Source organism: Hydractinia symbiolongicarpus, chromosome 4 (genome assembly GCF_029227915.1).
Source record: "Hydractinia symbiolongicarpus strain clone_291-10 chromosome 4, HSymV2.1, whole genome shotgun sequence".
Classification (NCBI taxonomy): Eukaryota; Metazoa; Cnidaria; class Hydrozoa; order Anthoathecata; family Hydractiniidae; genus Hydractinia; species Hydractinia symbiolongicarpus.
Window position 1 is genome coordinate 23068077 of NC_079878.1, and position 17111 is coordinate 23085187.

General features: G+C 34.0%; 2 long non-coding RNA genes across 2 annotated transcripts; one reads left to right on the plus strand and one right to left on the minus strand.

Annotated features, from left to right (window-relative positions):
• Positions 1 to 6275: 6275 nt before the first annotated feature.
• LOC130641908 (uncharacterized) lies at positions 6276 to 8096 on the minus strand. Its single transcript, XR_008982516.1, has 2 exons — positions 7962 to 8096; positions 6276 to 6407 (listed from the first exon to the last, which is right to left on the minus strand). It is a non-coding gene; the product is annotated as an uncharacterized LOC130641908 (long non-coding RNA).
• A 2028-nt stretch (positions 8097 to 10124) lies between these two features.
• On the plus strand, positions 10125 to 12181 carry LOC130641909 (uncharacterized). The gene is made up of 2 exons (XR_008982517.1): positions 10125 to 10504; positions 12050 to 12181. It is a non-coding gene; the product is annotated as an uncharacterized LOC130641909 (long non-coding RNA).
• Positions 12182 to 17111: the final 4930 nt, after the last annotated feature.

Genomic DNA, 17111 nt, shown 5'->3' on the forward strand with positions numbered 1-17111 from the left:
TAACTGTCTAAAATGTCAATCCTATTCTCTTTCTAAACGATAAGCAGAAAGGATCAATAGACACTTTGACCTGGTATGACCCGGCTAGGTTTTGAACCTTAACACCTTTCGCACTGGAGGCGGACGCTCTACCACCAGGCCACAATAAAATGACGAGTCTATTTCAATAATACTTGCAAAAGACACGCCAAAAATGAGAACGACTTAAAAAAAGTTTGTTTATAAATCTGGTATTTTTAGATCAAATTTAACCAAGACTTAAAAATTATCACTTTTTGTGATTCGGAAAATTGTTCATCTTGCAAGGTTTTTTATCACCCTAGTTGATAGCCGCTATCAGAATAATCAAAGGACAAAATACACTGGACTCAAGGTTTATCAGTTTTTAAAAACTAATTTTTTAATCGTTTACCAACCAAGTTAATAAAGTCAACACTTCCCTTTAAAAAGCATTTTTAAATTTTTATAGGTGACATTTGTACCTCGGCTGTCTGTAACACGGTTGTGAATTTTACGACAGGTACTTTTGCAAACATTCTAATTCCCAGAGCTCCTTGAGATAAAAAAAAACCCTCGAAACGTTCTAGGTTTGCCTCAAAAGGCTCTGGGAACAAGAACAATTTATTAGTTTAATTCGTAGGGAAACAAGATTTTTTTCAGGCTCATTTAGATAATGCAATTCTGTTACAATTGCATAAAAATCTGATCGATTCACCGCAAAAATATACAACTTGCCAAATTTCCTTCAAAACAACCGTCAAATGTCTCTTATTCTCGTGGCTATATCGAAGCCAAACGAAATTAAACAAAACGAAAAACATAACAAAAGGCGCTTAATATATTTAACGTAAAAAGCCTATTAATATATAGGATATTCTCTTGTGTTATTGTACAAATAAACAATAAAGACATCAAACATTACCTCCTGGCACGATAGCCAACAAGATATATTAACATTGATTAAAAATGCATGAGAAAAGAAAGGGGATAGTATCTTGTGCTATAATTTTAGCTCCTCATCTACAAAGAAGAAGCATTTAGAACATAGAGCAGTAATTGAATTTTTTGAAATAATTTATTGTGAGAAGAAAGTAGTATATGTACCAAAACTTTTATCAACAAAAACTCGAAGAAAGATACTTTAAGGGAACAAACCTTGGTGGGCTGAAAATCTGGTGAAAAGGAAATTTTGCTGAGTTAGCAGAGTTTACTTTGCCAGAGACGGAAAATAATAAAGTTTGACAGGAATTTAATTTGGCGGATGAGGAAAAAGTTTTATTAAAAAACCATGCAAAGCTAATTTATTTCGTCGTAAATCAGGCGACAAAAATAGTTTCTTACAAAAGCAACTATTAAAAACTAGCGGATGGAGAAAAAAATGGCAGCTGTAGCTCTTGGCAAATCCGTCAATTCCGCTAAATTTTATTTCCGCCAAAATTACTTTCCTTAATGTATGCAATTGAATTGACGTCATTATGTATATTATTACACTACTAACGTAAAATGGGAATAGACTATTTTCCGACGACAAGATTGAATTTCGGCAGCCGTAACTCTTGACAATAAAATCCGAGAATTGAACACTGCATTGATAGATCTTGAAAAGTTGATCTGTTTTTGGCGATCCAATCTTAAGAAACAATTTTTGAAAATTTTTAATAACCTTGCTTGTAAAATAACCTTGCTTGTAAAAAAAGTTACATGATGCATGGAATGACAAATAAAGAACGTGAAACATAATACTGAGGTATTAAAAAAATACAGCTTTTTATACAGATGTAAAGATGATTCGGCTTTTCAACGTAATTGCATATTTGTTGATTGTGTAATATACATAATGATGCTACGCCAAAAACTTGATATGTTGATTAAAACATAAATTTATTTCTTGTTTTTACATAGACGCAAATATTAAAAGAGTATGCACACTGGCAGCGATCAAACCCATAGTCTATGTGTAGCAATACCGGTTGCCGTAATTTTAGTTTCACTTGGGCCATTGTTTTCTGATTATTATCTCTTCGTGTGCCTGTTTTTCTTCGTTCTAATTATTGTTTCTATGGAAACACTCAATCACTTCGGCATTATTTACAACTTGAAAAAGAAGAAGACAAGACCTGTGTTTGATGCAAAGTTTGCTAAGTCAACGCGGAGGAGAACAATACATCGAAAAAACATATCGGATGAGGAAGAGAGTTTCGAGAAACGTAGGAGGAGAACGAGGAAATGGTCATCCAGTAGGAGAACATATAAACAAGATGTACGGACAGAAGTATAATGGCGAAATATTTTGTTGTATTATCCATAGTTAATATAAAATGAATAATTTTGACTTGCATTGCATTAGAGGGAGAAGTTTAGCAACTTATGTACGTTCCTAGAATTTTTTTTGCTTTTATCCCGGATCAAAAAAGCCAAAAGAACCCTGAAAACGAAGTAAAGTTTAAGCAGATTCAACTCAATGTAATATACCTGTCTAAAGCTACGTGTAAATTCTATAGCTACCTTATAATAACAAACAAAAAAATGGGTTGCTGAGATTGCTAACTGGCAATTTTAAATTAAGCAGTGTCATTAAAATGTGTTCGTTTTTTATTCCCCATAATGCACAATTTTTTATGTCATGTTTGCAAACTTTAATTCCATAATTATTCCTTCTTGTTGTTGGTTTACCAAGAAAAGAAATTATATCGCAAAGGAGTGTCTTTTCTCAAGTCACTTGACGAAAATGTCTTAGCATGCGACAGCGCGACAAAATTAAACCAAACATTTATTCAATTGATTGCCATGGTTACTTGTTGCTAGGCAATAATGAGTGAAATATGACATTTTGACACTCAACGCCAAACCAAGTAGCTGAATAGCGTGTGCAACTTCAAGCGTCAATCTTTTATGTTTCGTTAGCGTCACTAGTGTAGATAGAACAGCACGGGTTTTCTTAAGGCTGGAATTATCTTCGTCATTATAAGCCAAAACTATGATTTAAAAATTCGTTTCGCTTAACCTATAGGTGGGTAACAATGTTTAAAAAAATAGAAGAAATTGTAAAGTACGGGTGGTATCCGAGTTTCAAATTTACACAACAAAAACGCGTTTAAAGATTTTGAACTTCTTGAGTTAGGGATCGATTGCATTACTACTTCGACCTGCAAAGCATAAGCACTCTGCTGACGAGTAAATTTGTCCGCCTTTTATAATGATGTAAATTGTGGCTTTAAAGATTGATAGGTAAAGATGCTAGTGTGTGTACAGCCTTATAAAAGTAATGCATGAATTGTTAAACCTTTTCAAAATAGAAAGTATCTGGATTCTTTCGCTGTTAATCGGAGATCATTGAAATTATAGAAAAATCTAAATTTTATATAACCAAAAAGACATTAGTCTATTATTGCGAAGCAATTGAGCTTTGCGAGCGAAGCGAGCGAAGTGAAATTGTGGAGCACGTTTGCTACACGCGAGGTATACCAAGAGAATTATTGAGATTCTCAAAATTTCGATAGAAAAAAAATCATATAAAATCAGCGTAAAGAAATAGGACTGATATTTTTGCACATAAAGCTAGGGTATTTTTTTTTCTAATAAAACAAATAAGTTTGGACCGAGGGGTTAAAGTATAAGTTTAGTAAAAAATGCGATAAGTACGGCTCGTACCCCCCCACCCCCGGATTTTGACCCCCCCCCGTCTTTTGGTCCGGATTATACGTCCGCCGAACTTGAACACACAAAGAGGAATATGCCGTGAACAAGAAACGGTAGTCGGCATTTTAGACACGTATATTTTACAGACCCAAAATATGCCTTATTTCTTTGTATTATAGCTAATTATGGTATAAATAATTAATTAATTACTTTGCAATTTTGCTTCTAATACTATTATAGTTGTATTTTAATGAAACATAATAGTATTAAAACGGTTTTCTTCTTTTGAAAAAATTTATTGCTAGTCCTGTTTCTAATCGACTTTACTTGTGTATTTTAAGCTTTTTTGTTGCTGTGCTTTTTCTGGAGATTTTAGTTGGATTGGAAAGCTCCTGTGTAAGGTACCCTTTCCTAAAGCCAAAAGAACCCTGAAAACGAAGTAAAGTTTAAGCAGATTCAACTCAATGTAATATACCTGTCTAAAGCTACGTGTAAATTCTATAGCTACCTTATAATAACAAACAAAAAAATGGGTTGCTGAGATTGCTAACTGGCAATTTTAAATTAAGCAGTGTCATTAAAATGTGTTCGTTTTTTATTCCCCATAATGCACAATTTTTTATGTCATGTTTGCAAACTTTAATTCCATAATTATTCCTTCTTGTTGTTGGTTTACCAAGAAAAGAAATTATATCGCAAAGGAGTGTCTTTTCTCAAGTCACTTGACGAAAATGTCTTAGCATGCGACAGCGCGACAAAATTAAACCAAACATTTATTCAATTGATTGCCATGGTTACTTGTTGCTAGGCAATAATGAGTGAAATATGACATTTTGACACTCAACGCCAAACCAAGTAGCTGAATAGCGTGTGCAACTTCAAGCGTCAATCTTTTATGTTTCGTTAGCGTCACTAGTGTAGATAGAACAGCACGGGTTTTCTTAAGGCTGGAATTATCTTCGTCATTATAAGCCAAAACTATGATTTAAAAATTCGTTTCGCTTAACCTATAGGTGGGTAACAATGTTTAAAAAAATAGAAGAAATTGTAAAGTACGGGTGGTATCCGAGTTTCAAATTTACACAACAAAAACGCGTTTAAAGATTTTGAACTTCTTGAGTTAGGGATCGATTGCATTACTACTTCGACCTGCAAAGCATAAGCACTCTGCTGACGAGTAAATTTGTCCGCCTTTTATAATGATGTAAATTGTGGCTTTAAAGATTGATAGGTAAAGATGCTAGTGTGTGTACAGCCTTATAAAAGTAATGCATGAATTGTTAAACCTTTTCAAAATAGAAAGTATCTGGATTCTTTCGCTGTTAATCGGAGATCATTGAAATTATAGAAAAATCTAAATTTTATATAACCAAAAAGACATTAGTCTATTATTGCGAAGCAATTGAGCTTTGCGAGCGAAGCGAGCGAAGTGAAATTGTGGAGCACGTTTGCTACACGCGAGGTATACCAAGAGAATTATTGAGATTCTCAAAATTTCGATAGAAAAAAAATCATATAAAATCAGCGTAAAGAAATAGGACTGATATTTTTGCACATAAAGCTAGGGTATTTTTTTTTCTAATAAAACAAATAAGTTTGGACCGAGGGGTTAAAGTATAAGTTTAGTAAAAAATGCGATAAGTACGGCTCGTACCCCTCCACCCCCGGATTTTGACCCCCCCCCCGTCTTTTGGTCCGGATTATACGTCCGCCGAACTTGAACACACAAAGAGGAATATGCCGTGAACAAGAAACGGTAGTCGGCATTTTAGACACGTATATTTTACAGACCCAAAATATGCCTTATTTCTTTGTATTATAGCTAATTATGGTATAAATAATTAATTAATTACTTTGCAATTTTGCTTCTAATACTATTATAGTTGTATTTTAATGAAACATAATAGTATTAAAACGGTTTTCTTCTTTTGAAAAAATTTATTGCTAGTCCAGTTTCTAATCGACTTTACTTGTGTATTTTAAGCTTTTTTGTTGCTGTGCTTTTTCTGGAGATTTTAGTTGGATTGGAAAGCTCCTGTGTAAGGTACCCTTTCCTAAAGAACTAGAAATTAAAAAAAAGGTTGCGAAGCATTTCGCAAGTTGCAAGCAAAATTAAACTATCCAATACTTTGTCCCTAGCGCTTCTTGTTTAATTGGCGCTAACATCTTCCGAAATACATCAAAATTGAATATCATATAGAAGAACCCTGGGGAGGAGGTAGGAAAATGAACGCTCTGCGGAACAATTCGTTGCTCAAAAACAGTTTTTTTGCGAATAGACTGCGCGAGTATTTGATGTGCGTAGGATATTCTTTTCAAAATGCGCGAGAAAATTAGATTACCGAAACTAACAAAAACGAATAACGCGTGTTAAAATTTTGTACCGCCTTTTCCCACAGAATGGTAAAAGTAAAGAGCGCAATACAAAATTACACTTTTAGCAGTATTCCGAAAGATATGTGATACATCGAGTTGTACTACCCGCAGAAGTTGGTCCTAACGTTAACGATTTCGTAAATGACCTCACAACAAAACAGTATTTTTTTCACGTAAAAATACCGGCAGTAGAAGCCACAGAATCAGCTGGAACGAATTTCGAAAACTCACGGGAAACAATTAAAACAAAAACAAACAAATCAAAACAGTTTTTTAACTTTATCAAGATTTATTAAATAGCTTCAAATTTGGGCAGAAAAACAATAACGGATTCGCCTTCTTTTCACCACACGCATTAGAAGATTACATCACTCACTCCCATTGTACACAATCTAAAAGAAAAAGAAAACATTTTTATATAGTGAAGCTTCCAGTGCCTTTAAGGGATGGCCAAGTCAATGGAATTGAAAGCACTGTTTTTCATCTTATAAATAATTAAGGCTAATTCGGAAAAGTATAAAAGAAAAAAACTAAACAATTTGGCAACTTTACTAATTTTATACGCAAAGTTCCAACCATACCAACAGTTTCCAAATCTGACAAAATAATTTTAGAAGTGTTTATTTTTTCAGAATTTGATTGATGCAAGGCCAAGGGAAATTAAATAAGTTTATTGTCCTAGACCCATTTAAAAACATATGCTTCTCATCATTCGGTTTTTTTTCAACCAACATTAATATAATCACCCAGAGGAAATTATAATGTCTCTTGTGTGTGTTTTAGAAGCTGAGTACACAAATACACAAATATTACAAGTGCTGAACTTTGGCAATCATATTTTGCAATCAGACCCTTTTAAAAACTATGCTGAATCATGTCAATTATTAAATTCAGCACTAATAGAAAAGCACCTTGGATAGGATTCTTTGTTGGGCGAATAAAATGACTGACAAATGGTTTATCGTGAATGAAATAGTAATTTTTACACAAATAATTTAAAAAATAATGAACTTTGTTATGTGGGTTGTTCTCAAACACACGTGGGCGGTGGACAAAAAACTGTGATGTAATTTCTCTTGGTCTATTATTCCTGAGAATATTCTAAAATAAGAAGGTGTCAATAAGCTGCAAACAGCCACATATATAAGGGCGAGTTTGGGCAACTTTTCCAATTAAATTAGTGATTGTCTTCCAAAACCGCCCGCACTTTCCCGAACTTGCCTGGAGCATTTTCAAAATTCAATTCCTTGTAACATACCTTGTGGACGATAGTTGGAAAAAGATGCTTTAAGAGAAAGAAGTTAATAAAAATTAAAAGTTATTTATCAAGTAAATTTTATCAAAAACCATCAAAAACAGTTCTTTTAAGAACTTTACTACCACATAGTTTACTTTATGGTCTATGCATGTTTTTTCGGGTGAATACTTCAATTTTTTTGCAAAACGCTAAACTTGCCCAAAAACGCCTGCACGTTATACGGCGTATGCAGCATATCAGCACCCTTGTTCTAAAATTACAAGCAGTTTCGAAGATGCCCACGCCGTTTAGAGGACGTGGTGCGGCTTGGGCATCCTTGAAGTTCTGTTTAATGACAGTTTTAATGTTTTAATGTCGTTTTAAACCTTGTTCTCAGGGAGGGTGTACGGAAAACTAATTCCTATTGACAATTACATTGCTGTTGGTTTGATAGCAAAAGTGGATATTTTTTTAATTACTGAAACAGGTTACTTATATAATAAATAAAAAATGATAAAAAACGGTTGGTCAGCTTACTCTAGCGCCCAGAGCTATTTGTTTTGTCTGTGCCCTAGCTACAGGTTTTCCTATATCTGGCTATCAGTTAGGTAGTAATACAGCTTCTCCATATGTATTCTACAAATCACTTTCAATTCTTTTATACAAAACTGAGCTCTAGCTAGCTACCTTTCGTGTGATTAAGCCTTACCTTGATTTGGATAAAACCAATTAAAATTGATAATATTGTATTCTTACATCCTCTTAGAAACAATAAAATAAAACACAGCTCGGCGCGTTTTAATTGTACAAATTACTTCAATTTTTCTTTAGGAATGGGTACCTTATACAGGAGCTTTCCAATCCAACTAAAATCTCCAGAAAAAGCACAGCAACAAAAAAGCTTAAAATACACAAGTAAAGTCGATTAGAAACAGGACTAGCAATAAATTTTTTCAAAAGAAGAAAACCGTTTTAATACTATTATGTTTCATTAAAATACAACTATAATAGTATTAGAAGCAAAATTGCAAAGTAATTAATTAATTATTTATACCATAATTAGCTATAATACAAAGAAATAAGGCATATTTTGGGTCTGTAAAATATACGTGTCTAAAATGCCGACTACCGTTTCTTGTTCACGGCATATTCCTCTTTGTGTGTTCAAGTTCGGCGGACGTATAATCCGGACCAAAAGACGGGGGGGGGGTCAAAATCCGGGGGTGGGGGGGTACGAGCCGTACTTATTGCATTTTTTACTAAACTTATACTTTAACCCCTCGGTCCAAACTTATTTGTTTTATTAGAAAAAAAAATACCCTAGCTTTATGTGCAAAAATATCAGTCCTATTTCTTTACGCTGATTTTATATGATTTTTTTTCTATCGAAATTTTGAGAATCTCAATAATTCTCTTGGTATACCTCGCGTGTAGCAAACGTGCTCCACAATTTCACTTCGCTCGCTTCGCTCGCAAAGCTCAATTGCTTCGCAATAATAGACTAATGTCTTTTTGGTTATATAAAATTTAGATTTTTCTATAATTTCAATGATCTCCGATTAACAGCGAAAGAATCCAGATACTTTCTATTTTGAAAAGGTTTAACAATTCATGCATTACTTTTATAAGGCTGTACACACACTAGCATCTTTACCTATCAATCTTTAAAGCCACAATTTACATCATTATAAAAGGCGGACAAATTTACTCGTCAGCAGAGTGCTTATGCTTTGCAGGTCGAAGTAGTAATGCAATCGATCCCTAACTCAAGAAGTTCAAAATCTTTAAACGCGTTTTTGTTGTGTAAATTTGAAACTCGGATACCACCCGTACTTTACAATTTCTTCTATTTTTTTAAACATTGTTACCCACCTATAGGTTAAGCGAAACGAATTTTTAAATCATAGTTTTGGCTTATAATGACGAAGATAATTCCAGCCTTAAGAAAACCCGTGCTGTTCTATCTACACTAGTGACGCTAACGAAACATAAAAGATTGACGCTTGAAGTTGCACACGCTATTCAGCTACTTGGTTTGGCATTGAGTGTCAAAATGTCATATTTCACTCATTATTGCCTAGCAACAAGTAACCATGGCAATCAATTGAATAAATGTTTGGTTTAATTTTGTCGCGCTGTCGCATGCTAAGACATTTTCGTCAAGTGACTTGAGAAAAGACACTCCTTTGCGATATAATTTCTTTTCTTGGTAAACCAACAACAAGAAGGAATAATTATGGAATTAAAGTTTGCAAACATGACATAAAAAATTGTGCATTATGGGGAATAAAAAACGAACACATTTTAATGACACTGCTTAATTTAAAATTGCCAGTTAGCAATCTCAGCAACCCATTTTTTTGTTTGTTATTATAAGGTAGCTATAGAATTTACACGTAGCTTTAGACAGGTATATTACATTGAGTTGAATCTGCTTAAACTTTACTTCGTTTTCAGGGTTCTTTTGGCTTTAGGAAAGGGTACCTTACACAGGAGCTTTCCAATCCAACTAAAATCTCCAGAAAAAGCACAGCAACAAAAAAGCTTAAAATACACAAGTAAAGTCGATTAGAAACAGGACTAGCAATAAATTTTTTCAAAAGAAGAAAACCGTTTTAATACTATCATGTTTCATTAAAATACAACTATAATAGTATTAGAAGCAAAATTGCAAAGTAATTAATTAATTATTTATACCATAATTAGCTATAATACAAAGAAATAAGGCATATTTTGGGTCTGTAAAATATACGTGTCTAAAATGCCGACTACCGTTTCTTGTTCACGGCATATTCCTCTTTGTGTGTTCAAGTTCGGCGGACGTATAATCCGGACCAAAAGACGGGGGGGGGGGTCAAAATCCGGGGGTGGGGGGGTACGAGCCGTACTTATTGCATTTTTTACTAAACTTATACTTTAACCCCTCGGTCCAAACTTATTTGTTTTATTAGAAAAAAAAATACCCTAGCTTTATGTGCAAAAATATCAGTCCTATTTCTTTACGCTGATTTTATATGATTTTTTTTCTATCGAAATTTTGAGAATCTCAATAATTCTCTTGGTATACCTCGCGTGTAGCAAACGTGCTCCACAATTTCGCTTCGCTCGCTTCGCTCGCAAAGCTCAATTGCTTCGCAAAAATTGAAGTAATTTGTACAATTAAAACGCGCCGAGCTGTGTTTTATTTTATTGTTTCTAAGAGGATGTAAGAATACAATATTATCAATTTTAATTGGTTTTATCCAAATCAAGGTAAGGCTTAATCACACGAAAGGTAGCTAGCTAGAGCTCAGTTTTGTATAAAAGAATTGAAAGTAATTTGTAGAATACATATGGAGAAGCTGTATTACTACCTAACTGATAGCCAGATATAGGAAAACCTGTAGCTAGGGCGCAGACAAAACAAATAGCTCTGGGTGCTAGAGTGAGCTGACCAACCGTTTTTTATTATTTTTTATTTATTATATAAGTAACCTGTTTCAGTAATTAAAAAAAAATCCACTTTTGCTATCAAACCAACAGCAATGTAATTGTCAATAGGAATTAGTTTTCCGTACACCCTCCCTGAGAACAAGGTTTAAAACGACATTAAAACATTAAAACTGTCATTAAACAGAACTTCAAGGATGCCCAAGCCGCACCACGTCCTCTAAACGGCGTGGGCATCTTCGAAACTGCTTGTAATTTTAGAACAAGGGTGCTGATAAGCTGCATATGCCGTATAACGTGCAGGCGTTTTTGGGCAAGTTTAGCGTTTTGCAAAAAAATTGAAGTATTCACCCGAAAAAACCTGCATAGACCATAAAGTAAACTATGTGGTAGTAAAGTTCTTAAAAGAACTGTTTTTGATGGTTTTTGATAAAATTTACTTGATAAATAACTTTTAATTTTTATTAACTTCTTTCTCTTAAAGCATCTTTTTCCAACTATCGTCCACAAGGTATGTTACAAGGAAGTGAATTTTGAAAATGCTCCAGGCAAGTTCCGGAAAGTGCGGGCGGTTTTGGAAGACAATCACTAATTTAATTGGAAAAGTTGCCCGAACTCGCCCTTATAAATGTGGCTGTTTGCAGCTTATTGACCCTCTCTTATTTTAGAATATTCTCAGGAATAATAGACCAAGAGAAATTACATCACAGTTTTTGTCCACTGCCCACGTGTGTTTGAGAACAACCCACATAACAAAGTTCATTATTTTTTAAATTATTTGTGTAAAAATTACTATTTCATTCACGATAAACCATTTGTCAGTCATTTTATTCGCCCAACAAAGAATCCTATCCAAGGTGCTTTTCTATTAGTGCTGAATTTAATAATTGACATGTTTCAGCATAGTTTTTAAAAGGGTCTGATTGCAAAATATGATTGCCAAAGTTCAGCACTTGTAATATTTGTGTACTCAGCTTCTAAAACACACACAAGAGACATTATAATTTCCTCTGGGTGATTACATTAATGTTGGTTGAAAAAAAACCGAATGATGAGAAGCATATGTTTTTAAATGGGTCTAGGACAATAAACTTATTTAATTTCCCTTGGCCTTGCATCAATCAAATTCTGAAAAAATAAACACTTCTAAAATTATTTTGTCAGATTTGGAAACTGTTGGTATGGTTGGAACTTTGCGTATAAAATTAGTAAAGTTGCCAAATTGTTTAGTTTTTTTCTTTTATACTTTTCCGAATTAGCCTTAATTATTTATAAGATGAAAAACAGTGCTTTCAATTCCATTGACTTGGCCATCCCTTAAAGGCACTGGAAGCTTCACTATATGAAAATGTTTTCTTTTTCTTTTAGATTGTGTACAATGGGAGTGAGTGATGTAATCTTCTAATGCGTGTGGTGAAAAGAAGGCGAATCCGTTATTGTTTTTCTGCCCAAATTTGAAGCTATTTAATAAATCTTGATAAAGTTAAAAAACTGTTTTGATTTGTTTGTTTTTGTTTTAATTGTTTCCCGTGAGTTTTCGAAATTCGTTCCAGCAGATTCTGTGGCTTCTACTGCCGGTATTTTTACGTGAAAAAAATACTGTGTTGTGAGGTCATTTACGAAATCGTTAACGTTAGGACCAACTTCTGCGGGTAGTACAACTCGATGTATCACATATCTTTCGGAATACTGCTAAAAGTGTAATTTTGTATTGCGCTCTTTACTTTTACCATTCTGTGGGAAAAGGCGGTACAAAATTTTAACACGCGTTATTCGTTTTTGTTAGTTTCGCGTAATCTAATTTTCTCGCACATTTTGAAAAGAATATCCCACGCACATCAAATACTCGCGCAGTCTATTCGCAAAAAAACTGTTTTTGAGCAACGAATTGTTCTGCAGAGCGTTCATTTTCCTACCTCGTCCCCAGGGTTCTTCTATATGATATTCAATTTTGATGTATTTCGGAAGATGTTAGCGCCAATTAAACAAGAAGCGCTAGGGACAAAGTATTGGATAGTTTAATTTTGCTTGCAACTTGCGAAATGCTTCGCAACCTTTTTTTTAATTTCTAGTTATGGGTTACGTACTTCGTTGGTTCAGAGGTTGATATTACATTAAATAAACATTATAATGACGTTTTTGTTCAGGGAGCACCCCCAATTTCTTATGTCAACATTCGATGCCATAGTACCATTTTGAGATCACAGAACGTGTAGTTTTAAAATATAGCTTTAAGTTTCGTGGAAAACCTTGAAGCTAAAATTTTATTTGGGAATGGATCGCGGGGAGAGAGTGACAAAGTTTTTCCCGACGAATGATATTTCCCGACTAGTTTATTTCCTAACTAATTATTTATTCCGACGAATGTAAAAAATTGTAAAATGGCGATTTTCGTTATTTTGGGTTCCTGAACAAGATATACCAATTGTACTCAAAAAATGACTGAATCAAAAATACAACAAGTGCGCATATGCAATCTTGTATACACCTGGAACAAATTTTTGTCGCAAAACAGTAGTAAAACAATTTGCTTATGATGATAGCATTTACTGTCGAAGGGTTTACCGATACAATGTTTGGAAAACCTTTCATAGTTACAAGAAAATGACGGATTTTTGTATTTTACTTTTGCAAATAAAGAAGTATTTTGACTTTAAACTTATCTCTATAATAATAATACCCGTTGCCTATTATTTCCGCGCGATTTTATAGTTGTGCTACGGGCACACGAAGTATTTATGCACGGAAGAGCAAATGCGACATTTATACGAGCTAGCGACTAGTACACATAGATTTCCGTTCTTTGTCTCGATTTTATTTTCGTGTAACGGTTTAACGAGAAAAAAGACGGATTGAGGTAGGCTAAAAAAAAAGAGGACGGGCGAACCCGTAGATTTATACCTTGGCTACTCACTAAGATCCACGTTAGCACTGTCTAGCACTAAATATTCGTCCTGTGTTTGTTTTAAGGATTTTTAAGGCAAAACTTTCGCGAATAGCGTATTCGCAAAATTTTGTGCACTTAAAGAAGCTTTTCTACAATTTTATGACGTTCCATCGCGTCAAGTATTGACTAAAAACAAATTGATGTGTATTAACCAATGAATTATTCAATAACTTTGACCTGAGAAGATTACTTTATATAGCCATTTCAAATTTCTTAAGTCTTCTGTCACCACATGTTGTTATGTGGAACGTGTTTGTATTTGTTGTATATGACTATATTAAAAATAGTTCTCTATAACTTTATTAATTCCTTCCAGATGTTTTGGTTGCATATTCTATATCTATTTCATGAAATCATTCTAGGTACAGAGTATGAGCAGCGCGTTTGCATTTCGAGGACGCTAAAGGGGTTTTACAACATGGAACACTATCTGATAAATCTGCCAATAAAACTGTTAACTGTAAGCTGTTGATATTAATGTTGTTGTTGTTGTTTTTTTTTTTTTTATTTCTGTTTTTTTTTCTGTTCTTGCTGTTGTTAGTGTTGTTGTTGTTGTTATTATTATTGTTGTTATTATTGATGTTATTGTTGCTGTTGTTAATGTTAATGTTGTTTTTGTTTTTACTTCTGTTTTTGTTGTTGTTGTTAGTGTTGTTTTTGTTGTTGTTGTTAGTGTTGTTTTTGTTGTTGTTGTTTGTTTGTTTTATTATTAAAGATTATTTATTTTTTAGCGAATATCACGTGAAGATGAAGCATCAACAAAGCCGTTTCCCATTGCAGCTGAGATCGCCATTGGCACCATGATAGTATCAATTGGTCCACTCATCACCAAATATTTCTTCTGCTACTTGTTTGCGTTTTTATTATTACTGCTAATTTTATTATTACTGCTAATATTAAAAAAGTGATGCGGAACATCATTATCAATATTAGCACAGAAATTGATGTCTAGATATCAGCTACACAGTTCCAAACATTACATAGGCCACGAAAAACATAGACTAAAATACGTACGACCCAATTATCATTTTTAATTATAAATATAAAATGATTGTTATAATATTTAACTTTGAAAACCTGACCAATTAGATTTCTGAACGTGAAAGCCATCTGGTAGTTTAACTTATAATAAATTCGAATATATTTGTAATTGATTTAAATGAAATCTTAAATCGATTCCCTCCCAAAGGTTTCACCATTTTGATGTACGTATAATTACTTAATCAGAAAACTGTTTTTTCAAGTGCGTTATAAAAAAATAAAATTTAATATTTTTAACAACAACATCAGCAAAAAGAGAGCTTTTTGAATTTTTTTTACATGTATCCAGTCAACTCTGGACTATCTTACCAAGGTGATCTTAGTAAGTATATTGAAATGCTAAAGAGCTCTCTTTCACTTTTTCGCAACAACTGATTTTTACCGCTTTGCTATTGTCAAAAATTATCAGCAAATATCTCTATGTTTTCTAGTATAAAACCCTATTTCCTGTAATAACATTAGCTAGATACGTTTGCACCGACTGGTAGCCTTGTGGTAGAGCATTCGCTTCCAGTGCGGAAGGTCTTGGATTCAAACCCCGGCCAAGTCATGCCAGATACTATAAAAGTGTGAATCTATCCTTTCCGCTTAGCGCTCAGCATGAGAATAGAATAGAATAGGCGGTTGTCTAGTTGAGTGATTGCCGTACTTGCACGACTATCGTAGCACAAATAGGAGCTTTAAAGGAGCTAGGGCCCCTTCACAGGACCCTCGTTGATAGCAGTACCAATAGTAACTGAAGAGGCTATCCTGCGTAAATAATTTCAATAATAATAACAATAACAATAACGTTCTCTTTCGTGAGTCTCTACTAAGGTGATAAGACAAGACATAGTATTATTTCTTTCAATACCAAAATTGAATTTCTTTGTACGCTTTTCATCAAGTGATGGCCCGGCAGACGAACAGTGACGGAGTTGCTGGAGACATCCGACTTGTCTTCTCCAATTTTTCTAAAGGTTCAATTTCCAGTCACTCTATGGGAATTAATATCATGGTTTTGGCTGTCGATATTAATTCTGATAGTTGTCCATTAGCTAGGTAGATAGTACGATGATAGTAACATTGTGCTTCTGAAATATTTATTTTTATTTTTCCACCAGCTGTCTCATTTGAGTGCGTTAAAAACGAAGAAAACTTGGACTTTAATAAAGGAAGAACTTTCACTTCGTTTTGGAGATTAGATTTACAGTTTTAACTCTCAGATGAGTTTTATTTTTTTATACTATTTCTGGAAGCCAAAAGTTATTGTCTGTTTGCAGAAATTCATTGTTAGACAAAAGCAGTTGAAATGTGTTTCGATAATTTCGTGCGATTGTACGCAGATAATAGCAACGTCATATTCTACGCAATAATATTTAATGCATCGTTAACGTTGCAAATGACGTTTGTTAAAAATTAAACTCAAACTAGTGGTCAAAAGTTTTTAATTTCTTTCTGGCAGTACTCGTCATCTTACAGGAAGATACAAGTGCAGATAATATCGCTGCAAAATTGCTTGTGGTTGTTACTTTCAGATATGCAATCCTAGACAAATTTTTTGAGAAAAATAGTGAATCAGGTATACCATGAAACGTTAGTCACCGCTTCCCATTCAAGGAGCCAAGTATGAAACCATCCCCCCTCACCCTACCTCAGACCCTCAGTACTGAAGACACCGAAACATATACTTTTACGCAAATTTCACATCGGTGGAGGGGCGCGGGTCGCAAGGTAACACCGGCATGCAAAATGTGTTGAAAATGTTAAACAAAGAGGATGCTTGTTTTTGACCATGCTTATCAACTACAAAAGTATATGAAGCTCTGCGAAAGCAAAAAATCTTTTAAATTGCTAAAACTTGCTTGTCCTAACATATTTACTTTAACCCTAAAAATCCTGGGCTTTTTTGAGGTCTATAAATCTTGGGGGCGGGCGGATTATGCCCCCTTCTGCACCCCTTCTGAACCAGATATGGTAAGTTCCTGAAACTTTGCACAGAGGTTGACCATTATAATATAAAGGACAATTTTGCACGTTCAAATTTATGCTGATATCAGCATTTTTTTGATGACGTCGTCAATTTTTTTATTTTTTGCGATTTTTTTAATTTCGGCCCATCAAAGTTGATTTGTTTACTCTAAGATTGTAGTTTTGACACCTTTTCTGCAAATGGACTTTTTTTTGTAGCAGTGCAAATCATGTCAAGCCCGCCAGCGTTGTTTATAGGATGGGAAATCGCTATAGCAACATTAATCATTTCAATTGGCCCGCTGGTTTCAACTTATTACTTTTATTACACCATAATTCATTTATGTTTCATTGTTGTGTTTTTTGAAACTTTGGATAACAATGGAATGTTTCAGTACATGCAAGCTAAAAGGAGAGAAGCTAGATGGGGAGAGAAACATGTAAGCAAGAAAAGACCGGTTTACGATAAGAAGAAATCATCATTCAAAACCA